The 15,922-nt window shown below is 50.0% G+C and overlaps 1 protein-coding gene across 1 annotated transcript in view; it reads right to left on the bottom strand.

Annotated features, from left to right (window-relative positions):
- The window catches only part of LOC137646433 (U6 snRNA-associated Sm-like protein LSm4), a 58,723-nt gene that overhangs the window by 42,000 nt on the left and 801 nt on the right, over positions 1-15,922 (bottom strand). The window lies entirely within an intron of this gene.

Genomic DNA, 15,922 nt, shown 5'->3' with positions numbered 1-15,922 from the left:
AAGGACGTACCGGTAGGTCCATGGGGGTAAAGGGATGGCTTTTGTGAAACGTACTAGTACGTCCTTTGGGGGTAAAAGGGTTAAGGTATGTCATTATAGATTTACGACTCAGTGTAAACTAAGGATACAGCAAAATATGTACTGCTTGCCAGAACATAGGAGGTGATGTAATGTTTCATTGCGGGCGAAGTGAGCCACAGCTGAGCAAAGATCAGTATGCTCAATAAAAAACTGGGTTTGGAAGAAAATGGGCCCGTGATAGCTTTCATAAGTATTGTTCCTTCTCATATTTTTGCATGAAAAACCATTTATCTGTTATTTTTCTTGTTGTTTTTTTGGTTTCTGCCATTATAATCTTCCAAAATTTGTTACTTTTCATTACCCCACCTGGAGTTCCCAAAACTACTGTTGGGTAGTGGAAATAAGAAAACGGTATATTTGCGGAAGGTAACAACATCAGAAAACAAAGACTTAAAAAAAAAAAATACAAAAAAAAAAAAAGTTTTTCCATGCAAAAAGGGATGGGTGAGACTATCAAAATATTACAGGAAATATTACAAGAAAGTATTTTGCCAGTTGTTAGACATGTTTGTTCTGAATTGCTATATTACATATAGATCCCTTGGGGCGAGGGTTGTAAGACGTGTGTTTGTTTTGAGGATTAGTGAAAGACTGATCATCAAATATGCAAAGGAAAGACCTGTTCACTTTTGCAGGCCCCACAACTTGCAATGAAACCTTCACGGCTTACTGGCAGGCACTTTCCTGATTATTGTCCACCTACAGACAAAAAGAGATCTCAAAGAACTTGTGCACAGTGACGGAAGAACAACGAAAGAAGGGATAGCTCACATTGGAACAAGGACTGTGAAGCACGATTATGTAGATTGTGTAGCCCCTTGCTTTGGGGAATGACATATAAAAGAATAATAATGCAAAGATATATATTTTTCTTTCAGTATTATGTACCCTTTTGAAATAAAATAATAGTATTGATCATCTTTTTATTCCCTCATTTGATTAATATGATATTTTAATTATAAAATAAATTTTTGAATATACTTACCCGGTGAATATATAATAGCTGCTGCTCAGCGGCTCGACAGAAAACACACACAAAAACTCGCGAGCGATCGCTATGAAGGTTGCGGGTGTGCCCACCAGCGCCAACTGTCGGCCAGATACCACACATGCATGTAAACAAGCCTTCAATTCTTCTCGTCCCGCTGCGTCTCTATTGGGGAGGAAGGGAGGGCCTTTAATATGACAAATTCGAAGATAATTTGTATTTTTCCTAACCATACAAACCTTAGCTATTTACAAAGGGTATTACTTTTAGCGTAGCTGAAATGGCGAGCCATTAGAATTTAACGAGGGTGTATTACCCCCGCGCTAGTTAGCGGGGGGGTAGGGGAGTGGTAGCTAGCTACCCCTCCTCCCCCTCACACACAGGTGAATACTCACTTTCACTTAGAGGTAGGACTTGTCTTGGGGGACAGGGCTGGCGGGCAAATATGTGTAAATAGCTAAGGTTTGTATGGTTAGGAAAAATACAAATTATCTTCGAATTTGTCATTTGTTCCGTAACCGAAATACAAACCACGCTATTTACAAAGGGTGACTTATCCCTTAGGAAGGGTGGAAAGTCCCCAGCCATACTGGCTTTGGCTTTACCCGGGGACTCAGAATCCGAGTGAGTCGCACTCGAGAAAAGGAGTCCCTGCACCTCACAAGTTCCTTGCACCGCAAGGAACCATGTGGCCTACGTAAGCTTGTGTGTGAAGGAAGAAGTGTGACCCGTCTTAGGCAGTTGACCTGGAGTTCCAGAAGGAACTCTGGGTTAGGACGTTCCCAATACCACCTCGTCAGGGTATGGGGGACGCGACAGTATTGACTCAATACTCGGAACACAAGGAAGCATGGTTTACCTGCAGAGGTTCGAGGTCAGCTATGCAGAGACCAGGATGCTGCTTCCCCGTAGAGGGGATGATGAAGAAAGAAGTAAGGGCCAGACATACTTCTTTCGTTCATGCAGACTAAAACCTGATAACAATGCCCTCAACCTTCTGCTACCTGTCCAAAAAGGAGCCTGAGGTTAGACCAGCTGTTGTGTAGCCACCACAGAGCGATAGAAAACGTATCGAGACTCCTGTGGGTCACGCCCTGCAGGAAGCGGGCTGCGAAGGTCATCAGACGCTTCCAGACTCCAGCTTGTAGCACCTGCGTCACAGAGTAGTATTACTCGAAGGCGAGGGACGTTGCGATGTATCCAACATCGTGCTGTGGGGCGACGTGACGGGGGAGGGTCTGAAGACAGGTCGAGATGAATGTCCTTGAGTCCGGGCTGAAGAGGTATACTGGTGACTCTCCCCCCATGTCCTCCTTGTGTTCCCAAATCGGCTGCAACTGAGGCCAAACTGCAGCTGTTCCCAGCGCTAACCTCTCGATTCCTGTACTGGCAAGAAAGAGAAGGTCTTGGGACATCAGACACAGAATGGAGACTCAAAATCTTGAATGAATCGGACCGAAGGGTCGGGACCCTCAGATTCTGAGTCTAGCCCACAACTCAGGAGCGAGCCTGAATGTTGCCTTCCCCTCTTCCTTAGAAAGGGGGGGAGTAGTAAGAGACCAAGAAGATTGCTTACACACTGGCCGTGGCCAGAGTGAGCAGAAGACCCAAGGCGGAATACAATCCGAGGCCTGTCGTAAAAGGGTCTTGAGAAGATCTCTTAAAGGACTAAAAGTCCGAGCCATGCTCCAAGTTGGAGGTCTTCCTCCGACTAGGGCAGGGACGATCGTAGCTTCGCATGAGCGAGAATAGATCCAGCGGGCAGGAAAAAGTTATTCCTTTAAGCCTGAAGGTCAGGGAAAGGCTGAGCGACAGGCTTCATTGCCAAGAGCGGAAAGGAGTTTCCTCCCGCCGAAAGGCAATAAGACCGTTATTGCTGGAGAAGAGGCCTCACGGGAAGAGGTATATCTCCCACGGCACCAACCACCTTAGACTCTTCACTTTGCCTGGGAGACCCCTGTGGATGACTATCGCAGATGACGCGACCTCCGTACCGCGACTGTAGCGGGTTGTCTCTTCTAGAGGAGGAAGCGTAGTGTCTCCAGGCATGAAGCCGAAGCGACGCCCCGGTTCGGGAGAGATGTCGCAGTGTGGTTGCTTGAGTAGCCTGCGCCGTGGGAGAAGCTCTCCCGGGAGTTCCGTCAGGGGAAGCAGAGGGTCCAGAAACCGTTCTGCGCATAGTCCCAGTGGAGCTCTCCCATTGAAAGGTTGACAGACAACCTGGTTTTGTTGAGACCCATTGTCCGCAGACAAAAAGGAGGGAAGACGCAGGCGTCGAAGTTGTCCCACCATCACCGGAATGCATCTTGCCAGAGTCTCGGGGTCTGAGACTGGGGGGAAAACTAGCGGAAGCTTGAGGTTCCAAGCTGTCGCGATCAGGTCCCCCAGATCAGCACTTGCTGGTTACCCAAGGTCAAAGACCCCTAGGTACACTCTCTCTATGAGGCTCTGCTTGGATAGTCTGAGAGAAACATTCCCCTGCCTGGAATGAGAGAGCCGATGGTGGAATTGAGAGAATCTCAATCATCCCGGTATCTCTACTGCAAGATGTGAAGGTGTGAAAATGCGTCCCCTGCTGGTTAGCATGAAGTCGACACGCAACGGGGCGACTTGGCAGGAGCGGTAGGACTGAAGAGGGGCCAGACTAAGGCCCTTAAGCCTGCCTGAATGATGGAGAGGTATCCTTCAGGTCTTGACCATAGGCCTGGACCGGAACATGCCCCCCCCCCTTTCCTTTGACGAGTCCGAGAACCGCATCAAGAATGTGGGGAAAGGACGAGAATATCCACTACCATCAAGAGGCTCCATAGGTCAACACCCATTGCAGGTTTAATAGTTCCGCTGGTCCCATAGGGCCAGGGAGTCCGGTTAAACATTGCCTGAAGCCACCGGAACTTGGATCGCCCCACATGGAACTTATCCTGAGGCGACCGTTCGGACTATAAACGGGTCAATGAGGAAAGAAGAACTAGGAAACGTTCCAAGGTAGGGCTGAAAACTCTGCTTGACTGAGAACAGGTACTGCGACTCTCCTCAGTCTTGCCACAGTCAACCGAAAGGAAGGCTCGGAGGATGTGGTAACAGAATCTGGCGTCCCCAGGTGGTCACCCATCCAAGTGCCGACGTTGCTTAACCTCGCTGGACGGACGAGAAGCGGGGTTTCCAACGTGGTAAGGCGGTTGACTCAATATCATGGCCAGATACTCCAGATGTTGAGGCAGAGGAAGAGAAGGCTCCAAGCAAAATACCATGAGCCCACACTCATGGTCAGCATTCGGAAGCTTTTCCCGGCGCTGAAGAAGGTCGAAACCCGAGCCTACCGGAGTTGACCAGCCCTCCAAACAGCAGAGGAGGCGGAAGTCTGCACCTGAGCGGCCAAGAGGAAGGCAGGGAGAGTTCTCTGGGGAAACAAACCTGCTATGCCACGGCGGGATAGCCACACTGCATCATAAGCAGGAATACTTGCAGTTTAGGCTGAATTCGACGAGCACCCTGGAAGATGGATGGAATGGAAACTGAAAGTACCCGTCCTTCCGATCCAGGGTTAAAGGAGTCCTGTCGCCTCGTTACCAGTCTGATCGATTCTGCTGGTCTACGCTGGCCGAAGTTTGTTCGACAAACTTGATCAGGGCTGAGAGGTCGACTATGGACATCCCCTCTCAGATCCTTCCTTACAAGAAAGGATCGACTGAGGGGGCCGGGGGTGAAGCCGTCGATGATCCTAAGGAAGACCTTCGCCTAAGGTATGGATCATTCTGCCCAACCGGGCAACTCTGCTGATGCTATGGCATAGAGGTTCAGAGACACTGAATTCGCTGACAGAGACGGCAGGCGCGATATCCTTGGCTACTCACAGAGATTGTGCGGGAATGGGCATCGGGAAGCTGTCATTCGGATGAGTAACCTTAAGCATCCTCCCAGCGAAAAAACCTGCAATCCTAGAGTTCGTGAACTCCTTTTAGGACTATGCCCCCCCGGGGGAGTCTCCCGTGCCATCTGTTCCTGACAGGAGGAAACTGCAATTGGACACCTTGTCCCAGTTGTCGTAGCCGATAACTTAGGCCGACGTGGTTGAAAGAAAAGGGAGCTGGAGCCCTGCAGAGTCTGGAAGAAAGCGCCTTGGAGGAGTGAAACCGGAAGTCGATTTACTCCGCACAGCAGATGTTTAAGTCTCTGTCCTTGGGCAAAGACAAAACTCTTCTCAAGGATGGAAGGGTGTCTGAGGTCGTTGACCTCCACAGATGAGACACCCGAAGGAAGCCTTCAGTCAGTGCGTCCAGATGGTAAAACATCGAGCTTGTCCGCAAGTAGATACTTAACGACGAAAGGCCAAGGTGCCTGAGCTCGAGAGGAGGAAAGTACCCTTGATCTTCCTGTAGCTTCCTTGAACCAAACCTCGGGCCGTAACCGAGGAGGGAAAGAACCTGGTAAGCTCCCAGAGGAAGAGGTAAGCAGTCACCCCTTGTCCGATGGAGAAATCTTCAACGGAAAGCCCCCCCGCCAAAAATCCTTCCAGGGCGGGAGAAGGAGAGAGTACTCGTGCAGGAGGGGGGACCCTCGAGACCGACCTCTTGGGAACCAACTTCGCCCTGGGGGAAGTCACCACGAAGTCCACTCCTCTCTTTCTCTTCAGCGTAGGAGAGACAGCCGCTGGTTTGTTACCCTGGCCGGTGAGTGCTGGTTTCATAACCCTCATTAACGCCCGTGCCAGCGGATCAAACCATGTCTGCTGCTCCAAGGACACAGAGTCCGAAATCCTCGCTAAGGTGAAAGGGATCGGGCGATCCTTTGGAGAGGACACGACGGTTCCTGCCTGAAAAGAAGGTGGGAAGAATGCTGTACTGACCTGTCTTCGTCCTGCACTACCAACCTGTGCTTGGATGGAGGTGATCCCGAGTGCCGCCTAGGAGCACGCGTCCCTGCTGCTACCACCGGCTGTGGAATTCGCCGCGAACTATGGTCGCGCGAGGGCGAACGGTCGCGCAAAGGCGAATGGTCGCGCGGGCGCACAGGCGAGTGGTCGCGCGGGCGCGCAGGCGAGCGGTCGCGAGGGCGCGCAGGCGAGCGATCGCGCGGGCGCGCAGGCGAGCGATCGCGCGGGCGCGCCGGCGAGCGATCGCGCGGGCGCGCAGGCGAGCGATCGCGCGGGCGCGCAGGCGAGCGATCGCGCGGGCGCGCAGGGGAATGGGCGTGACGGCGAGGGATCGTGCTGCCGCGTAGGTGAAGAAGATCGCTGGCGGTAAGCGATGGCGAGCAGCATGTGTAGGTGAATGATCGCGTGATAGGGTGCGATGGTGATCAGCATCCGCAAGAGGGCGAGCGTTCAGGGTTGTGCGATGAGGAGCAGCATGCGTAAGCGGGCTATCGTGCAGGGTTGTGCGATGGCGAGCAGCATGCGCAGGTGAATGATCGCGTGAAAGGGTGCGATGGTGATCAGCATCTGCAGGAGGGCGATCGTTCAGGGTGGTGCGATGAGGAGCAGCATGCGTAAGCGGCCAATCGTTCAGGGTTGTGCGATGGCGAGCAGCATGCGCAGGTGAATGATCGCGTGAAAGGGTGCGATGGTGATCAGCATCTGCAGGAGGGCGATCGTTCAGGGTTGTGCGATGAGGAGCAGCATGCGTAAGCGGGCAATCGTTCAGGGTTGTGCGATGGCGAGCAGCATGCGCAGGTGAATGATCGCGTGAAAGGGTGCGATGGTGATCAGCATCTGCAGGAGGGCGATCGTTCAGGGTGGTGCGATGAGGAGCAGCATGCGTAAGCGGGCAATCGTTCAGGGTTGTGCGATGGCGAGCAGCATCTGCAGTTGAGGGTCGCGCGATGGCGGTCAGCATCTGCAGTTGAGGGTCGCGCGATGGCGGTCAGCATCTGCAGTTGAGGGTCGCGCGATGGCGGTCAGCATCTGCAGTTGAGGGTCGCGCGATGGCGGTCAGCATCTGCAGTTGAGGGTCGCGCGATGGCGGTCAGCATCTGCAGTTGAGGGTCGCGCGATGGCGGTCAGCATCTGCAGTTGAGGGTCGCGCGATGGCGGTCAGCATCTGCAGTTGAGGGTCGCGCGATGGCGATCAGCATCCGCAGTTGAGCTAGTAGCTGGCGAACCATGTTCCTTCAGAAGTGTTGGAGAACGTTGGCGTGCCAGCTGTAACACACGTGGGCGATCTGGAGATCGCTGGCGAGCTGATGATCGCTGACGAGCTGACGATCGCTGGCGAGCTGATGATCGCTGACGAGTTGATGATCGCTGACGAGCAGAAGGCTACGCGTGGAAGCCTGCGCAAAGAAGAAGAGTCCTTGACCCCGACCTGAACCGAAGTTCTAGATCGCGAGGGCGAACGTGGGCGCACAGGGCACGTAACAGGAACCACAGGGAAGATCATCTTGAAAGCGCTGACGAACAGGAGAGCGCTGACGAACAGAAGGGCGCGCAGGGAAACCCTGACACGCAAGGGAAGAACCCCCGTGGGGGCAACCCTTTGCCCCGAAGGGATCGTTGTCCGCCGGGAGACTGATGTCCGTCGGAAGACCGCTGTCCGTCGGGAAGACCGTTGTCCGTCGGGAAGACCGTTGCCCGTCGGAAGACGAGATTAGACTGCTGTCCATCTGCACCAAGACGGAAGATCGAGAAAAAGAAGTTGTAGGCTGCAAACGGAGATTCAAAAAGGCGCCTCAAGCACCCTTATAGGGAGATGAGAGGCCCTTACGACGAGGCGGACGGAGGGCCTTACGGCGAGGGAGGCCAACAGCAACAGCAACAGAAGAAACCTCCGAAGAGGAGTCTCTATGAGTGTACTCTCTCGCGAACGAAAGAGAAACACTTCGTGGAAGAGACTGGTCAGCCAGTGACCTAAGAGGGGCAATCCTCCGAAGAGGAGCTCCTGCAGTTGCCCAGCCCCTTGAGCGAAACTGCAGGTGCGACCGCTCAGCACCAAGAGCATAGTCGCACGAAAAAAAGGCAAGAGAAGAACCCCCCAAAAGAGGAAAAGCTCAAGCCTGGACAGGAAAAAACTTCCCTCGGAAGGAAAGTTATCCGCCCAAGGAGGCAAGCCTCCTGACTGTTCTAAAATGAACTGGAGAGCTGTCCGTCGACACGGGAGTACTACCAGTAGAAGGAGACACGCCCCTGACGACAATACAAGGGGGGAGGCAGCAACAGCCGAATCCCCAGGACTCAACCAGACAGCTCACACCGTTGCTATATTACAGAAACGAACTAGATCGGTAACTGTAAAAAAATAAAACAAATAATATTAGTACACATTCATTCCCCCGGGAAGGCTCCGAAGAGGAATCCCGAGGAAAAGGAACAAGAATTACACAACAGGCACGTGCCCTCACAACCACTTACACTCGCGGAAGGAGAGCTGTAACCAAAACAGAATTATAACAATTATAATTATGTAACTATGTAATTATGTAATTTAAAAATGAATGAACACTAAAGAAAAAACGAAAACCCCGAAAGGAATCGTTCTACAAGCTGAAAAATTAACAACTACAATTAGATTCATAAACTAATTGAGACAAAATGTACGGCGTAGCAACCCCACCCACACGGGAAGGAAGCTACAAGGGCGTAGTAAAACATAGTAAAAGGGTGAACGACCTCAAGAGAGAGAGAGAGAGAAAGACCGAAGTCAAACTCGATCGCAACCCATAAAATTAGGCCGTGGTGGCCTAACTGCCGAGGCCTCCACGTAGATATCGTACACTACACACACACATCTGAAAAGGAAACTTACTTATTTCTATACTCAAATATATATACAAACATGAAAACATGTTTACATATATATTGAGTAAAAGAAAAGTAAGCGATTAAGTAAAGACAAAACAGACAATGGCTGCCAAGCGAGGACCAAGACAGAGACGTCTGTCACAGTCCGAGCCAAAAGTGAAAGTGAGTATTCACCTGTGTGTGAGGGGGAGGAGGGGTAGCTAGCTACCACTCCCCTACCCCCCCGCTAACTAGCGCGGGGGTAATACACCCTCGTTAAATTCTAATGGCTCGCCATTTCAGCTACGCTAAAAGTAATACCCTTTGTAAATAGCGTGGTTTGTATTTCGGTTACGGAACAATTATATATTCACCGGGTAAGTATATTCAAAAATTTATTTTATAATTAAAATATCATTTTTAAATATTTAACTTAGCCGGTGAATATATAATAGCTGATTCACACCCAAGGCGGTGGGTAGGGACCAGAGTTAATTAAGTTTACAGCGTATATGCTTAGAGTTTTTGACAGTTATCAATATAACAAAACCCAAATATATAGGTACCTGGTAAGGAAGTTGACTTAGACGATTACTCTGCCTTGTAAGTCTGTCTTCCTCACGAAGCCCAGCGATCCTCTTAGGATGCTGAAGGACTCCCAGGAGCTGAAGTATGAAGGGTTGCAACCCATACCAACAGGACCTCATCAAACCCCTAATCTGGGCGCTCTCAAGAAATGACTTTGACCACCCGCCAAATCAACCAGGATGCGAAAGGCTTCTTAGCCTTCCGTACAACCCAAAAAAACAATATTAAAAAACATTTCAAGAGACAGATTAAAAAAGGATATTGGAATTAGGGAAGTGTAGTGGTAGAACCCTCACCCACTACTGCACTCACTGCAACGAATGGACCCAGTGTGTAGCAGTCCTCGTAAAGAGTCTGGACATATTTTAAGTAAAATGACGCGAACACTGACTTGCTTCTCCAAAAAGTCGCGTCCATGATACTTTGCAGAGATCTATTTTGCTTGAAGGCCACGGAGGTTGCTATAGCTCTAACTTCGTGCGTCTTAACCTTAAGCAAACATCGGTCTTTCTCATTCAAGTGGGAATGAGCTTCTCGTATTAAAAATCTGATAAAATATGACAAAGCATTCTTTGACATAGGCAATGATGGTTTCTTGACTGAGCACCATAATGCCTCAGATTTACCTCGTAATGACTTAGTACGATCTAAATAGAACTTAAGAGCTCTAACAGGACATAACACTCTTTCCAGTTCGTTGCCTACGATCTCTGATAAACAAGGAATATCAAAAGATTTAGGCCAAGGACGAGAAGGCAGTTCATTTTTGGCCAGGAAACCAAGTTGAAGAGAACAAGTGGCTTTTTCTGTAGAAAAGCCGATGTTCTTACTGAAGGCATGCAGTTCACTGACTCTTTTAGCCGAGGCCAAGCACACTAGGAAAAGTGTCTTGAGAGTGAGATCCTTCAGGGAGGCTGAATGTAGGCTAATGGCTCAAACCTGTCTGACATGAGGAACCTTAGGACCACGTCTAAGTTCCATCCAGGAGTTGCCAAACGACGTTCCTTAGAGGTTTCAAAAGACTTAAGGAGATCTTGTAGATCTTTATTGTTGGAAAGATCTAACCCTCTATGCCGAAAGACCGAAGCCAACATGCTCCTGTAGCCCTTGATCGTGGTAGCTGAAAGGGAGCGAACTTTTCTCAGGTGTAAGAGAAAATCAGCGATTTGGGCTACAGAGGTACTGGACGAGGACACAGATGCTGACTTGCACCAGTCTCGGAAGACTTCCCACTTCGATTGGTATACTCTAATGGTAGAAGCTCTCCTCGCTCTTGCAATCGCACTGGCTGCCTCCTTCGAAAAGCCTCGAGCTCTAGAGAGTCTTTCGATAGTCTGAAGGCAGTCAGACGAAGAGCGGGGAGGCTTTGGTGTACATTCTTTACGTGGGGCTGACGTAACAGATCTACCCTTAGAGGAAGACTCCTTGGAAAGTCTACCAGCCATCGAAGTACCTCGGTGAACCATTCTCTCGCGGGCCAGAGGGGAGCAACCAACGTCAACCTTGTCCCTTCGTGAGAGGCGAACTTCTGCAGTACCTTGTTGACAATCTTGAATGGTGGGAATGCATATAGGTCCAGATGATACCAATCTAGAAGAAATGCGTCTATGTGTATTGCTGCTGGGTCTGGGACTGGAGAGCAATAGATTGGAAGTCTCTTGGTCATCGAGGTTGCAAAGAGGTCTATGGTGGGTTGACCCCAAGTCGCCCAAAGACTCTTGCACACGTCCTTGTGGAGGGTCCATTCCGTAGGAATTACCTGACCCCTCCGACTGAGGCAGTCTGCTAAGACGTTCAAGTCGCCCTGGATAAACCTCGTTAACAGGGAGATGCCTCGATCTCTTGACCAAATGAGCAGGTCCCTTGCGATCTCGTATAGCGTCAGGGAGTGGGTGCCTCCTTGCTTGGAAATGTATGCCAAGGCTGTGGTATTGTCGGAGTTGATCTCTACCACTTTGTTTCGAAGGAGACTCTCGAATTTCATCAAGGCCAGGTGGACTGCCAAAAGCTCCTTGCCGTTGATGTGCATGCTCCTCTGACTTGAGGTCCACAGACCTGAGCATTCCCGACCGTCCAGGGTCACACCCCAACCCAAATCCGACGTGTCTGAGAATAGTACGTGGTTTGGGTTCTGAACTGCTAGGGAAAGTCCCTCTCTCAGACTGATATTGTCGTTCCACCAATTCAGGCATGCCTTTACTGGTTCGGAGACCGGGATTGAGACCGTCTCTAATGTCTTGTCCTTTTTCCAGTGAAAGGCTAGATGGAACTGGAGAGGTCGAAGGTGTAGCCTTCCTAGCGAGACAAACTGCTCCAGGGATGATAGAGTTCCTACTAGACTCATCCAATTCCTGACTGAGCACCGTTCTCTCTTCAACATCAGTAGGACTTTGATCAGGGCTTGCTCTATTCGGGTGGCAGACGGAAAAGCCCGAAAAACTGGACTGCGAATCTCCATCCCTAAATACAGTATAGTTTGGGATGGAATCAGCTGGGACTTTTCTAGGTTGACCAAAAGTCCCAATTCCTTGGTCAGATCCAATGTCCAATGAAGATCCTGCAGACAGCGATGACTGGACGAGGCTCTGAGAAGCCAGTCGTCCAAGTACAGGGAGGCTCGGATTCCCGATAAATGGAGGAATTTTGCTACATTCCTCATAAGCCTCGTAAACACGAGAGGAGCAGGACTTAGGCCAAAGCACAGGGCCCGAAACTGGTATACCACATTGTTGAAAACAAACCTCAGAAACGGTTGGGAATCTGGGTGTATGGGGATGTGGAAGTACGCGTCTCTTAGGTCGAGAGAGACCATCCAGTCTCCCTTTCTGACCGCTGCTAAGACTGATCTCGTGGTCTCCATGGTGAACTTTGTCTTCGTAACAAAGACGTTGAGTGCACTGACGTCTAGCACCGGTCTCCAACCTCCTGTCTTCTTCGGTACTAGGAAGAGACGGTTGTAAAACCCCGGTGATTGAAGGTCCGAGACTTTCACCACCGCTCCCTTCTCTAGCAATAGAGACACTTCTAGGTTCAGGGCTTGTCTCTTTGACTCCTCTCGGTACCTGGGAGAGAGGTCGATGGGGGAAATCGCTAGAGGAGGTTTGCATACAAATGGAATTTTGTACCCCTCTCTGAGCAACCTCACAGATTGTTGGTCTGCGCCCCTCTTCTCCCAGGCCTGCCAGAAGTTCTTCAATCTGGCTCCTACTGCTGTCTGAGGCTGCGGGCAGTCAGACTCTGCCACGTGAGGACTTGGTTCCTCTCTTTCCCTCGGCACGAGTACTTCCCCTGCTGGGAGCTCTGCCACGAAAGGGCGGAATAAATCTGGACGCCGGAGTGTCTATCCTAGGTCTAGCAGAAAAGGATGTAGAAGGAGTCCCTTTGCGAGCAGAGGACGCCACCAAGTCATGGGTGTCCTTCTGCACAAGTGAAGAAGCTATGTCCTTAACCAATTGTTGCGGGAACAAAAACTTTGATAAGGGAGCAAAGAGCAGTTCAGATCTCTGACAGGGAGTAACTCCTGCCGAAAGAAAAGAGCAAAGGGACTCTTGCTTCTTTAAGACTCCCGACGTAAAAGATGAGGAGAGCTCATTGGAACCATCGCGGATGGCTTTATCCATACAGGACATAATCAGTAAGGAGACATCTCTATCAGCCGATGAGATTTTCCTACTTAAGGCTCCCAAAGACCAGTCAAGGAAGTTGAAAACTTCAAAGGCTCTGTAAATGCCTTTCAGCAGATGGTCAAGGTCCGAGGAGGACCAACTAATCTTCGAGCGTCTCATGGCTAGGCGGCGGGGAGAGTCTACAAGGCTTGAGAAGTCACCCTGGGCAGAGGCAGGGACTCCCAAGCCGAGAACTTCTCCCGTGGCATACCAGACGCTCGATCTAGACGAGAGTTTCGACGGAGGGAAGGCAAATGCCGTCTTCCCCAAACTCCTCTTGGTTTCCAACCAGTCGCCTAAAAGCCGTAAAGCTCTCTTGGAAGAGCCAGAGAGCACAAGTTTTGTAAAGGCTGGCATGTTAGCAGGTAAGCCTAGAGCAAACTCAGACGGTGGCGAGCGAGGAGCAACAGCGACGAAGTGATCGGGAAACAACTCCTTAGAAATTAACATGACTTTCTTAAAGTCCATTGATGGAGGAACTGATCTAGGTTCGTCTACATCCGAAGGATGATCATCATGCTGAGGGTCAGCAACGTCCTCATCTGAAGGATCCTCATCTGACAACTGCTGAGTAACAAGCAAAGGGGTTGGCAATGCTTGACACGCAGAGTCCACACGCACTGGTGCATTAGTAGTAGTCCAGGACGCAACGTCATGTAACTGCTTAACAGTCTGTGAACTGTCAACAACAACAGGAGCGGGAGGACGCTCGACGTCAACTCGAGACTGTTTTGACTGCCAAGTCTGAGCAGTCAAAACAACTCTAGTGCGGTGGTTGACGCTCAGCGTCAAAACAAGTCAACTCCGATGGTTGGCGAACGTCCTGAACGTCAACAGGAGCATTAGGAAGTGGCCTAACGTCCAAATGCGGCTGAAAGTCAACACGTGACCGCATCGAGTGAGGCTCTACATAGCGTGACTGACGTGACTTAGCTACGCCAACGTCAACAGGACGAGCAAAGGTTCGTTTGGGCGGCTGAAGGCCAGGATCTCGATGAGATAAACGGTGAGGATCAACGTGAACCTTATCGGCAGAATAGTCTTCCATAAGGGAGGCGAGCTTAGTCTGCATGTCTTGCAGTATAACCCATTTAGGATCAACGGGAATGGGTGCGGTAAACGACGGGGTTAACGTCTGAGACGGCACAACCTTGCCTACAGCAAGACTCTCTAAGCCTGTGTAACGTTGATGTTTAGGCGGCGAGCAGTCATCCGATGACTGCAACGGGTCAGAACTGTCCCAATGACTGCATCCAGGACGCTGGACCTGTCCTGAAGGGACCGACTTTCGCTTAAGAGGCCTAGAAACCTTGCTCCACGGTTTTTTATGCGAAAAGCCTTCGGATGACGAGGAGAAAATGGGCTCTCTCGTCTTATGGTATGGGCGATCTTGGTGAGACACGCCTGATACCATAGAGGGAACGTCTGTTCGCTGATCAAGGCCTCTCGAACCCATAAGTCGTACGACATTACTTCTCCCCTGGGCTTGGGAGCTTGCAAGAGGTCTCGGACTAGGTGAACGACAGGCACGAACAGACGAACCCTCGGTCGCAACACTGTTCACAACACTTTGCGCACTAATCACTTTCCCACTATTTTCCGCTGTGGCACTCTGACACTTAAGCTCTTTAACGTCAGCCATGAGTTGATTACGATCAGTTGCTAACGCTTCAACGCTTTCACCCAAGGCATGAATGGCACGTAACATGTCTTGCATTGATGGTTCCTGAGTGCCAGAAGGGGGGTTAGGTACAACCACTACAGGGGAAGGATTAGGATCAGGGGCATGTGGAGAGGAAAAATCTACTGACCTAGAGGAACTCCTCCTTACCCTATCTCTCTCTAGCTTACGAGAATACTTGTCGTATTCGAGCCAATCGAATTCCGAAAGGCCCACGCATTCCTCACACCGATCTCCTAATTTACAGGTTTTACCCCGACAATTAGAACACACAGTATGTGGGTCGAGAGAGGCCTTTGGAAGACGCCTATTACATTCCCTAGCATTACACTTACGAAATCTAGGGGCTTGTGAAGCGTCAGCCATTTTGAATTAGTCAAAGAAAGTCCAAAAAACAATCCAAGTCATCAACAATTAAATCTGTCCAATAAAGAGTTCAAGAGTTTAAGTTGAGGAAAAACACCTGCACTGCGAAAGCTCAAACCAAAATGAAGTACTTCACCAAATATGTTGAGAAAACTCCAGGTTATACAGCGAGTATTGATACGTCTTGTCGTCAAGGTCGACAGAGAAGAATTGAAGGCTTGTTTACATGCATGTGTGGTATCTGGCCGACAGTTGGCGCTGGTGGGCACACCCGCAACCTTCATAGCGATCGCTCGCGAGTTTTTGTGAGTGTTTTCTGTCGAGCCGCTGAGCAGCAGCTATTATATATTCACCGGCTAAGTTAAATATTTAAAAATTCCTACATTTAACTCTTCATGCAAATTATAACCATAAAAGTTAATATTAACTTCACAAAAACCTCATTGGGGAAATGACTGCTAACTGCATAAAAAACGCGACGTTAGCAGTGAGATGGTCCCGGTGTGACGGTCTGAACGATCCCCCGGTCTCAGAATTCTCCTTGATAATCAGCGCATGCGCAAACCTTACCGTTTGCCAGTGCATACGAGGTTGATGTTTTATTTTCCTGTAATGTTAGTGTGCGCAGCTCAACATTACCGCTTGCCAGTACATACGAGGTTGATGTTTTATTTTCATGCGAGCGAAGCGAGCTAATGGCGGAAAAGAACCATTATACAATGTCAAGGAGAATTCTGAGACCGTCACACCAGGCAGACCATTTACAGTTTGAAAGGAGAGGGGAAAACTCGTGAGAGGGTGGTTTACGCTAATATTCCTAGTCAGAAATGGATAAAACA

The sequence above is a fragment of the Palaemon carinicauda genome, chromosome 1 (genome assembly GCF_036898095.1).
Source record: "Palaemon carinicauda isolate YSFRI2023 chromosome 1, ASM3689809v2, whole genome shotgun sequence".
Lineage (NCBI taxonomy): Eukaryota > Metazoa > Arthropoda > Malacostraca > Decapoda > Palaemonidae > Palaemon > Palaemon carinicauda.
Note: the sequence above shows the minus strand (reverse complement) of the source record. Positions and strands in the feature narration are given on the sequence as shown.